Raw genomic sequence first — 12,425 nt, forward strand, 5'->3', positions numbered from 1 at the left:
AATATATTTTGCTCCTTTAAATTCTGTTGTTAAAATCCTTAAAATCTTTGCCAATTTCATAAGTATAGTATGATGCTTCATTATTATTTTAATTTCAGTTCATTTCTAGTAAAGTAGAATTTCTCTCTCTCTCTCTCTCTTTTTTTTTTTTTTTTTTTTGCTTATTTATGTGTATTTTTTCTCCGGAATGATTAAGTACAGCTTTCACTGACAAGGGAACAGTGTCATCACTGAATGTCTTATGGGGTGCATTATTTCATTTCACCTTCATATTAACCCCGTTCATAGACCCTATGGCTTGTGTGAGCTTTGGTGACGTTGAGGAGCCTCCCTGAGATGCATGGTTAGTAGGCGCTGGATCCTGCTGCGCTGCAGGCACATCCTTTCATTTTTCTACTGGGGGCTGACAGCTTTCTCTTTAACTTACTGGAGCTGTTTGCATATTGAGTGTCTAATTCATCGTCTGTGTACCTATAGGCTTTTTTCCTTTTAATGCAGTATAGCTGACTTACAATGCTGTGTTATTTTGGGTATAGAGCAGAGTGATTCGATTATATATATATGTATATAGAGAGGTTTCCCAGGTGGTGCAATGGTAAAGAATTTACCTGCCAATGCAGGAGATGCAGGTTCGATCCCTGGGTTGGGAAGGCCCCTTGGAGGAGGAAAGGCAACCCACTCCAGTATTCTTGTCTGGAGAATCCCATGGATAGAGGAGCCTGGTGGGCTATAGTCCACAGGGTTGCAGAGTCAGACATGACTGAGCATGTATGTACATATATATATATTCTATTTGATTCTTTCCCCTGTAAATTATTACAAATATTGAGCAGTGTTCCCTATGTTATATAGTAACTCCTTGTTGATTATCTATTTTATATATAGTAGTGTGTATCTGTTAATCCTAAGCTCCTAATTCATCTCCTCCCTCTTCTTTCCCCTTTGGTAACCATAAAAAATATGAACACTTCACAAATTTGCATGTCATCTTTGTGCAGGAGCCATGCTAATCTTCACTGTATCATTCCCATTTTAGCATATGTGCTGGGGAAGACAGCACCGGCATGGTCTTTTAAACAGAGGGCTCATGTCCCAGGGTTCCCATCAAAGAAGGGGAAATGGCTCCCCTAAGGAACGCACTGCTCTCCCCATTTTGTCTTCATTCAGAGTCACCTGTTGGTGGCTTTGCTTCCAGGTTTCTTCCCTCTCGTCATCTTCTGATGTCTCCTCCCTTTGAAAGGTTGGCTGTTAGTCATCTCACTCGTTTGAGAAAGCTGAGGACTGCCCCGGGTAAGAGATACGGCAGGGAAGCTGATAAAAAACAAAACCTAAACCAGCATTAACAAAACCAGACCAAATCAATCCAAGCTGAACGAATATCCCAACATGATGAGTAAGTCAGTTTGGATTTGGGATAGAGTTGCCAGGTAAAATATAAAATGCCCAAATAAATGAATTTCAGATAAACAACACTAAAAATACTAAAAATATTTTTAAAAATACTAAAAAATATCCTGTGCACTGTTTGGAACATACTTATTCCCCCAAATTATTTTTTGTTAGAAATTTCTTAGAAAGCTTTAGTCCTTTTTCAAACCTAATTTTATTGGGATAACTAACATCTAACATTCAGAAAACGAAGATCGTGGCATCTGCTCCCATCACTTCATGGGAAATAGATGGGGAAACAGTAGAAACAGTGTCAGAGTTTATTTTGGGGGGCTCCAAAATCACTGCAGATGGTGACTGCATCCATGAAATTAAAAGACGCTACTCCTTGGAAGAAAAGTTATGACCAACCTAGATAGTATATTCAAAAGCAGAGATGTTACTTTGCCGACTAAGGTCTGTCTAGTCAAGGCTATGGTTTTTCCTGTGGTCATGTATGGATGTGAGAGTTGGACTGTGAAGAAGGCTGAGTGCCGAAGAATTGATGCTTTTGAACTGTGGTGTTGGAGAAGACTCTTGAGAGTCCCTTGGACTGCAAGGAGATCCAACCAGTCCCTTCAGAAGGAGATCAACCCTGGGATTTCTTTGGAAGGAATGATGCTAAAGCTGAAGTTCCAGTACTTTGGCCACCTCATGAGAAGAGTTGACTCATTGGAAAAGACTCTGATGCTGGGAGGGATTGGGGGCAGGAGGAGAAGGGGACGACAGAGGATGAGATGGCTGGATGGCATCATGGACTCGATGGACTTGAGTCTGAGTGAACTCCAGGAGATGGTGATGGACAGGGAGGCCTGGCGTGCTGTGATTCATGGGGTCGCAAAGAGTCGGACACTACTGAGCGACTGAACTGAACTGAACTGAACATCTGTTATATAGATAGAAAGGACAGTTTAGCAGTATAAATTTATTTTAGAAGTTCAAGTGGACAATATTTAAAAATCAATCAATATGAACCATAAAAGTGTTTTGAATTTGAGTTTATGAGTTGCCTTTGCAACCTACAGCAGCCTCAGCTCCAGTTCAGGTTAGGTTATTTATTTATTTTTTTGGTAGCAGTGAATAAATCCTGTTTGCAAATGGTTAAAAAAAAAAAAGAAAAAAAAAGTCATACCTTAAGATTTAAGCATAGCGGTGAAAAGGCCAAGAGGAGATAACCCACGTCCAAGGTAAGGAGCAGCGGTTGCACTTTGCTGGAGCAGCTGTGAAGAGATACCCCCATGTCCAAGGTAAGAGAAACCCCACAAAGACAGTAGGTGCTGAGAGAGGGCATCAGAAGGCAGACAGACTGAAACCACAACACAGAAAACTAGCCAATCTGATCACACGGACCACAGCCCTGTCTAACTCAATGAAACTAAGCCATGTCATGTAGGGCCAGCCAAGACGCACGGGTCCCGGTGGAGAGGTCTGACAGAATGTGGTCCACTGGAGAAGGGAATGGCAAACCACTTCAGTGTTCTTGGCTTGCGAACCTCATGAACAGTATGAAAAGGCAAAAAAATAGGACACTGAAAGATGAACCCCCCAGGTGGGTAGGTGCCCAATATGCTACTGGAGATCAGTGGAGAAATAACTCCAGAAAGAATGAAGGGATGGAGCCAAAGCAAAAACAACACCCAGTTGTGGATGTGACTGGTGATAGCAGCAAAGTCCGATGCTGTAAAGAACAACATTGCATAGGAACCTGGAATGTTAGGTCCATGAATCAAGGCAAGTTGGAAGTGGTCAAACAGGAGATGGCAAGAGTGAATGTCGACATTCTAGAAATCAGTGAACTAAAATGAACTGGAATGGGTGAATTTAACTCAGATGACCATTATATCTACTACTGTGGGCAGGAATTTCTTAGAAGAAATGGAGTAGCCATCGTAGTCAACAAAAGAGTCCGAAATCCAGTACTTGGATGCAATCTCAAAAATGACAGAATGATCTCTGTTCATTTTCCCAAGGCAAACCATTCACTATCATGGTAATCCAAGTCTATGCCCTGACCAGTAACGCTGAAGAAGCCGAAGTTGAACAGTTCTGTGAAGACCTCCAAGACCTTCTAGAACTAACATCCCCAAAAGATGTCCTTTTCATTATAGGGGACTGAAATGCAAAAGTAGGAAGTCAAGAAACACCTGGAGTAACAGGCACATTTGCCTTGGAGCACAGAATGAAGCAGGGCAAAGGCTAATAGAGTTTTCTTAAGAGAACACACTGGTCATAGCAAACACCCTCCTCCAACAACACAAGAGAAGACTCTACACATGGACATCACCAGATGGCCAACACCGAAATCAGACTGATTGTATTATTTACAGTCAAAGATGGAGGAGCTCTATACAGTCAGCAAAAACAAGACCGGGAGCAGACTGTGGCTCAGATCATGAACTCCTTATTGCCAAATTCAGCTTAAATTGAAGAAAGTGGGGAAAACCACTAGACCAGTCAGGTATGACCTAAATCAAATCCCTTATGATTATACAGTGGAAGTGACAAATAGATTTAAGGGCCTAGATCTCAGAGTGCCTGATGAACTATGGATGGAGGTTTGTGATATTGTACAAGAGATGGGGAACAAGACCATCCCCAAGAAAAAGAAATGCAAAAAAGCAAGATGGCTGTCTGAGGAGGCCTTACAAATAGCTGTGAAAAGAAGAGAAGTGAAAAGCAAAGGAGAAAAGGAAAGATATACCCATTTGAATGCACAGTTCCAAAGAAAAGCAAGGAGAGACAAGAAAGCCTTTCTTGGTGATCAGTGCAAAGAAATAGAGGAAAATAATAGAATGGGAAAGACTAGAGATCTCTTCAAGAAAATTAGAGATACCAAGGGAATATTTCATGCAAAGATGGGCTCAATAAAGGACAGAAATGATATGGACCTAACAGAAGCAGAAGATATTAAGAACAGGTGGCAAGAATACACAGAAGAACTGTACAAAAAAGATCTTCATGACCCAGATAATCACGACAGTGTGATCACTCACCTAGAGCCAGACATCCTGGAATGTGAAGTCAAGTGGGTCTTAGGAAGCATCACTGTGAACAAAGCTAGTGGAGGTGATGGAATTCCAGTTGAGCTACTTCAAATCCTGGAAGAGATGCTGTGAAAGTGCTGCACTCAATATGTCAGCAAATTTGGAGAACTCAGCAGTGGCCACAGGACTGGAAAAGGTCAGTTTTCATTCCAATCCCCAAGAAAAGCAATGCAAACAATGCTCAAACTACCGCACAATTGCGTTCATCTCACACGCTAGTAAAGTAATGCTCAAAATTTTCCAAGCCAGGCTTTAGCAGTACGTGAACCGTGAACCTGCAGATGTTCAAGCTGGTTTTAGAAAAGGCAGAGAAACCAGAGATCAAATTACCAGTATCTGCTGGATCATCGAAAAAGCAAGAGAGTTCCAGAAAAACATCTACTTCTGCTTTATTGACTGTGCCAAAATCTTTCACTGTGCAGGTCACAACAAACTGTGGAAAATTCTGAAAGAGATGGGAATACCAGACCACCTGACCTGCCTCTTGAGAAACCTATATGCAGGTCAGGAAGCAACAGTTAGAACTGGACATGGAACAACAGACTGGTTCCAAATAGGAAAAGGAGTACATCAAGGCTATATATTGTCACCCTGCTTATTTAACCTATATGCAGAGTACATCACGAGAAATGCTGGGCTGGAGGAAGCACAAACTGGAATCAAGATTCCCAGGAGAAATATCAATGACCTCAGATATGCAGATAACACCACTCTTATGGCAGAAAGTAAAGAACTAAAGAGTCTCTTGATGAAAGTGAAAGAGGAGAGTGAAAAAGTTGGCTTAAAGCTCAACATTCGTAAAACTAAGATCATGGCATCTGGTCCCATCACTTCATGGGAAATAGATGGGAAAACAGTGGAAACAGTGTCAAACTTAATTTTTCTGGGCTCCAAATCATTGCAGATGGTGATTGCAGCCATGAAATTAAAAGACGCTTACTCCTTGGAAGGAAAGTTTGACCAACCTAGACAGCATATTAAAAAGCAGAGATATTACTTTGTCAACAAAGGTCTGTCTAGTCAAGGTTATGGTTTCTCCAATGGTCATGTATGGGTGTGAGAGTTGGACTGTGATGAAAGCTGACCACTGAAGAATTGATGCTTTTGAACTGTGGTGTTGGAGAAGACTCTTGAGAGTCCCTTGGACTGCAAGGAAATCAAACCAGTCCATCCTAAAGGAGAGCAGTCCTGGGTGTTCATTGGAAGGACTGATGTTGAAGCTGAAACTCCAATACTTTGGCCACCTGAAGAGATGACTCATCTGAAAAGATCTGATCCTGGGAAAGATTGAGGGCAGGAAGAAAAGGGGACGACAGAGGATGAGATGGTTGGATGGCATCACCAACTCAATGGACATGGGTTTGGGTGGACTCCAGGAATTGGTGATGGACAGGGAGGCCTGGCATGCTGTGGTTCATGGGGTCACAAAGAGTCGGACATGACTGCATGACTGAACAGAAAACTGCTTGGAAGGAAAGTTATGACCAACCTAGACAGCATATTAAAAAGCAGAGACATTACTTGGCCAACAAAGGTCCATCTAGTCAAGGCTATGGTTTTTCCAGTATTCATATATGGATGTGAGATTTGGACTGTAAATAAAGCTGAGCGCCAAAGAATTGATGCTTTTGAACTATGGTGTTGGAGAAGACTCTTGAGAATCCCTGGGACTGCAAGGAGATCCAACCAGTCCATCCTAAAGGAGATCAGTCCTGAATGTTCATTGGAAAAAAAGCTGAAACTCCAGTACTTTGGCCACCTAATGCGAAGAGCTGACTCACTGGAAAAGACCCTGATGCTGGGAAAGATTGAAGGTGAGAGGAGAAGGGGCCGACAGAGGATGAGGTGGTTGGATGGCATCACCAACTCAATGGACATGAGTTGAGTAAACTCCGGGAGTTGGTGATGGACAGGAAGTCCTGACATGCTGCAGTCCATGGGGTCGCAAATGGTTGGACATGACTGAGCCGCTGAACTGAACTGAACTGAATCAATTAAACAGTAATAAAAGAGAACCTTTTTTCTGAAGTGTGCTCAAAAACAAGTTGCAATCCTAGTTGATGTATTAGAGTGTCTCCCCTGTGTTTCCCAAGTGGCATAGTGGTGAAGGAATCTGCCTGCAATTTAGGAGATTCAGGAGGCCTGCGTTTGATCCCTGGGTTGGGAAGATCCCCTGGAGGAGGAAATGGCAACCCATCCCAGTGTTCTTGCCTGGAAAGTTCCACGGACAGAGAGGCCTAGCGGGCTGCAGTCCATGGGGTCACAAAGAGCTGGACACAACTGAGCACACACACTGCACTCAGTTTTGGAAGGTGTGCGGTTACGCTAAAAAAAGGCTTCAGCTCAGTTCAGTTCAGTCGCTCAGTCATGTCCGACTCTTTGCAACCCCATGAATCACAGCACGCCAGGCCTCCCTGTCACAGGACTGGAAAAGGTCAGTTTTCATTCCAATTCCAAAGAAAGGCAATGCCAAAGAATGCTCAAACTACCGCACAATTGCACTCATCTCACATGCTAGTAAAGTAATTCTCAAAATTCTCCAAGCCAGGCTTCAGCAATACATGAACTGTGAACTTCCTAATGTTCAAGCTGGTTTTAGAAAAGGCAGAGGAACCAGAGAGCAAATTACCAACATCCACTGGATCATGGAAAAAGCAAGAGAGTTCCAGAAAAACATCTATTTCTGCTTTCCTGACTATGCCAAAGCCTTTGACTGTGTGGATCACAATAAACTGTGGAAAATTCTGAAAGAGATGGGAATACCAGACCACCTGACCTGTCTCTTGAGAAATCTGTATGCAGGTCAGGAAGCAACAGTTAGAACTGGACATGGAACAACAGGCTGGTTCCAAATAGGAAAAGGAGTATGTCAAGGCTGTATATTGTCACCCTGCTTATTTAACTTATATGCAGAGTACATCATGAGAAATGCTGGACTGGAAGAAGCACAAGCTGGAATCAAGATTGCCGGGAGAAATATCAATGACCTCAGATATGCAGATGACACCACCTTTATGGCAGAAAGTGAAGAGGAACTCAAAAGCCTCTTGATGAAAGTGAAAGTGGAGAGTGAAAAAGTTGGCCTAAAGCTCAATATTCAGAAAAAAAAAGGCTTAGTTTCAGTCAAATATTGGAAGGCCCTCTTAGGACACAGAAGAACCCTGAGCTAGACAAGGCTTGGGGTATCCTGCCCCGTCCCTCCCTCTTAGACAACAAGAGTGTGTTGTGAGTCAGGCTGGCCAGGGCCCAGTCTGCAGCGGTTGGTCATGTTGGCACCAAGAGGCTCTCGTTGGAGCCTGAGCGCAGGGCTTGGTGTGAAAGCATCAGCGCTGGCCCCGACGTGGCCCCGACCTCTAGGAGCCTGGAGGGTGCTCCATCAGTGTTTATTTTTCCCTTCGTAACAGTAATGGGTCTTCTCTGTGACTCAGCTGGTGAAGACTCTGCCTGCAACGTGGGAGACCTGGGTTCCATCCCTGGGTCGGAAAGGTCCCCTAGAGAAGGGAATGGCTACTCACTCCAGTATTCTTGCCTGGAGAATTCTATGAATAGAGGACACGCGGGCTACAGTCCATGGGGTCGCAAAGAGTCAGACACGACTGAGTGACTAACACTTTCAGACCTTTCAGAACTGTAGTGGCTGCCATTGATTGAGAAACTACTAATGCTAGGCCCTGTGAAGTGACTTCACACTGATGGAAACATACCGTGAAAGAGAAATTCAGGGTTCTTACACTGCTCCCAGGCAGAGGAGTGAATGAGGCTGGAAGGAACACTCTGGAAAGCCTGTTGGGGTGTGTGTGTGGGTGGGGGGGGGGGGGTTGGTGGTGGCAAATCTGAGTGATCAGAGCTAATGAACTTTCTGGGAGGGCGGGTCTGGCAGACCACAGGGCCTTGGTTTTGACAATGGGCTAGGCCAGTGAGTAGGCTTCCCAGGTGACTTAGTGGTAAAGAATCCACCTGCCAATTTAGGAGATGTGAGTTTGATCCCTGAGTGGGGAATATCCCCTGGAGAAGGAAATGGCAACCCACTCTAGTATTCTTGCCTGGAGACTTCCATGGACAGAGGAGCCTGGTGGGCTCCAGTCCACGGCATCATAAAAAGTCATCATAAAAAGTCGGCTGAGCAACTAAACAGGAACTGGTCCAGTGCAGGGCACGATGCTGTCTCATGGCCTCCCTTCTCTCCCTGGCCAAGACAGGCCTCTGGGCACAATTGCTGAGGAATGGGTGAATGGTGTAAACCATTAGCCTGCCGGGGTGTGTACACACACAGCCCAGCCCTAATGGGGCATAAGCAAGGCAGTAGCCTGAAGAAGATTGATGTTAGAGGCCACCCCTCATGGCTGTGAGCCTGGCGTGTAACCTTTCTGAAGTTCACTTTCTTCAAGTTTGAAAAATGGGGCAAACAAAAATAATGGTGACGATAGTCAGCAGTTGTAAGGAATACATTCCCTGTGCCATCTATTTAGATGTAGTTCTAAAAGTGTTTCCTCTACCAGCTCATTTAATCCTCACGTTAACCTTCCCTATAAAATAAGGGGGCTAAAAACCCACCTGCCAGTGCAAGAGACCTAACAGATGTGGGTTCAGTCCCTGGGTTGGGAAGATCCCCTCGAGGAGGGCAACACACTACTCCAGTATTCTTGCCTGGAGAATCCCATGGACAGAGGAGCCTGGTGGGCTTTGGTCCACTGGGTCACAAAGAGTCAGATAAGACTGAAGCGACTTAGTAGAGTGCATGAGATAGGTGACTTTATCACCCCGATTTACAGGTAAATAAACAGAGGTGCACAGGGGTTAAGACTCTTGCTCACGATCACAAAGCTGGGAAATCTGGCATCTGAATTCATGCTTTTAATTTTTGTGTTCCTCTGCTCTGGGCAAAAGATATTTTTGAGATGTCTTCCTGGCCCTTCTCCCCTTCTCTGAGGATTACCCCCATCTCCCCCATGTTCTTGCAGCCACGTTTATGTAATGTGATCTCTTCCCTGACCATGGGTTGGACCAAAGTGGACATTAGACCAAGCTGGGTCTTCAGGTTCCCTATAGGAGCTGGGATTCTGAGAGATGAGTTGATCTCCACTGTCTCCTTCAACATGTAGAGTCAGGTGGTGGGGGTGTCCCTGCTTGCCTAGGTGGTGTCCAAAGCAGAGAAAGGAGAGAGTGGGTATCTTTTTCTTTCGAGAAAAGGGGCTCTGATGTGAAGACCACATTAAACAATGTCTGTGAAAAATGTTTTGTATACTCTGGTCTTGCGACAAAATATCATAATGCTTTACAAGTTAATAGGTATTACACCTTGGCATCCTGTATAATTTAAGTTTGGCCAAGATCAAACCTCAGCACTGCATTAACATGCTAAAAGTTTCTTTATTTTATCGAGGGGATAGTATGCCCTCAAGGCCATTTTGCCACATGGGGTGGGTGCGGACACCAATGAGACTCCCTAATAAAGCCCGTCTCCCCAACAGACTCTTTGGCACGTTGTCTGAGTTCCATTAGTAATGTTCTGGCTATGACAAAGAACGAAGGATAAGTAGGTGGTGTGGGCCCTTTGTGGAGGACTGTTAATCTCCCCAGATTATTGTCCTTTGAATCTCAGACTGTTGCCAGCTTTCTTTTTGTATATTGGCTCCAGTTAAAGTGATTAAAGTAGAGATCTGATTGGATAAGGTCATCCAAATTCTGTAAACGCCACTTCCTCACAAATGAATGCTTGCAATCAATTTAATTTTTCAAATAAAATGATTAAATTGCTATTATTGTGGGATCATTTTTTATTAAGAAAACCTTTTAAAATGTTAATTATCGGGCCTCCTGAAACACTTTTATCTCTCCCGACTTTGCTCTTGAGAAGAAAGTGTCTGCTTGTTTCCAACACCCACCCATGGGAAATGCAGGCTTCCTTTTTTACACCTGTAACATTTTCCTTACCTCTAATATTTGTGTGAATTTAACTTTAATTTTTCTGCCTTTCATCTTCTGAATTAGTCGTATAATGCACAGATCACTCCTTCACTGCTTCTTTCCTGTTTATTTGCCTTAAAAATAGATTCATTAACTGGATTTGGGTGCTCAAGCCATGCGACCGCATCTATTTCAAAGGAAGATTTAATGGCATTTCATATTTTTCTACATTAAGGAAGATTAAAGTATATTACAATACCCTTTACTGCCCTATTTTCTTCATTTTAGAAGTGGTCAGTTTTAAATTTTTTTCCCCTCTCTTTCTTTCATCTGCAGTGTTCGATAAATTGTCCAGGCCTTTCAGATGCCAGTCCCAGCAAATTGAGTTCTATATTACAACTCAGATGCATTGTTTAGCCCATCAGCAGTCAGATAAAGCACCCCTATTCACACAGGACATCAAAAGAACAAATATATGTTCGAAGTGGCTAAAAAGAGCACTGAGACTCAGATACTTCATTTTCTTAATTGTCAGTGATTATTTGGCTAGTTTCAGGGCGATCACGCTGCTGATTCTGAACCATACTTCCTTGCCTGATGTAATAATGGTGTGAAATCTACATGCTTATTTGCATAGATCTCGATCTGGAATCCTGATCACAAATTACAAGTTTGTAGACAGGTCAGGCGCATCATCTTTTAATAGCCCAAGGGGCAGACACACTAACATTTTAATAGCAGACAGTATTACAAAATGCAAGATCTGGACTTATGCCTTTTTATTTCAGCCATGTACCATCTTGTGAAATAGTTGGAAGACTTTAAGGCATTTACAAGCTAGAACAAGGGAGATATTAAGATTTAAGCTTTTTTATTTTTATTTTTCTGTAAAGGTATAGGAGGTCAAAGTTGTCAGGTGCCCCTTGGGCTGAAGTTTTATTCGGTGTGACCCCCATTGGCTTAAATCATCTCAGGAAGCCCTCCCCCATCTCAACAAATGTAGTACAACCTTGCAGGACCCTCAGACTTTCTCTAAACAAAGTTTGGGTATGTTGATCAGATGTGGGAGGAAGGAGCAGAAGACAGATTTTACAACAGTATGATCATGGGGTGTGGGTTTTAGGCAATAAGCAGGTAGCCTAGTTTTCTCAAAAGAAAAAAGAAAATAATGGAAAAGTGTAACATTCATTCAGAGGCCTCAAAGGCATAAAAAACCCAATTCCAACTGTTATAGGTCCCTGCAGGAGTCTACAGAAGAACTAAGCTTTTTAAGTAAGAAAACTAGATTCTGGCCCACAGGGCCCTGTCACTGCTGCCTAATGGATGAAACTCTTTGGATATAAATATGCTGTTTACTTCCCAGCTTCAGCTTTCATAAAATATAACCTTTCTATGATTTACGACCCACAGAAAAACCAGAGGATGGATTTTTAGCTCTGAATTGGTTGGATGTCAACAAGAAAAATATAGATAACATATCGAAGTAGCGGGGTGTTAATGCCACACAAAATGATGAAATTATTTTTGTTTAGAAAAGTTAAGTTTGTTCTTAAAGTTGTTGTTGGATGGCAGCTGTGAGAGGCAGGGTTGAGGAAAACCTCTGAAATGTCTCTCATTTTTAAGTCCTTGTCCAGTGGCTTATATGTTTGGGTATATTGACTTCAGTTCTCAATCAATAACATCTTGTTGAAAAGTTTGGGCTAACCACAGATTCTTCACAAGCAGGAATGGTCGTTCTTTGTCTAAATCACTTAGGATTTTCAAGTGCTAGATTTCCGTTACATCTTTCAACATCAAATATAGAAGCTGTCCCCGATCTTGCTGACAGGAGATGACAGAGCCAGTCTTTTCTTCACAACGTAGATTGGAAACAGTGAAAAGCAAAAAATAAATAAACTAGCCCTGCAAATAAGCAAGCAAGCAAACAAGGAAAAGCAAAACCCTCAAATTAAAAGCAACCACAAAACCCTCCCCACCACACGCTCAACAAAAGCCAACCCCATCCTTGGATGCTGGGCTGGAAAAAGATTGCATGCCAATTTGTCA

The 12,425-nt window shown here is 43.0% G+C and overlaps 1 non-coding gene across 1 annotated transcript; it reads right to left on the reverse strand.

Annotated features, from left to right (window-relative positions):
• Positions 1–953: 953 nt before the first annotated feature.
• LOC128068099 (U6 spliceosomal RNA) lies at positions 954–1,060 on the reverse strand. The gene has a single exon (XR_008201451.1). It is a non-coding gene; the product is annotated as a U6 spliceosomal RNA (small nuclear RNA).
• Positions 1,061–12,425: the final 11,365 nt, after the last annotated feature.

Source organism: Budorcas taxicolor, chromosome 23 (genome assembly GCF_023091745.1).
Source record: "Budorcas taxicolor isolate Tak-1 chromosome 23, Takin1.1, whole genome shotgun sequence".
Lineage (NCBI taxonomy): Eukaryota > Metazoa > Chordata > Mammalia > Artiodactyla > Bovidae > Budorcas > Budorcas taxicolor.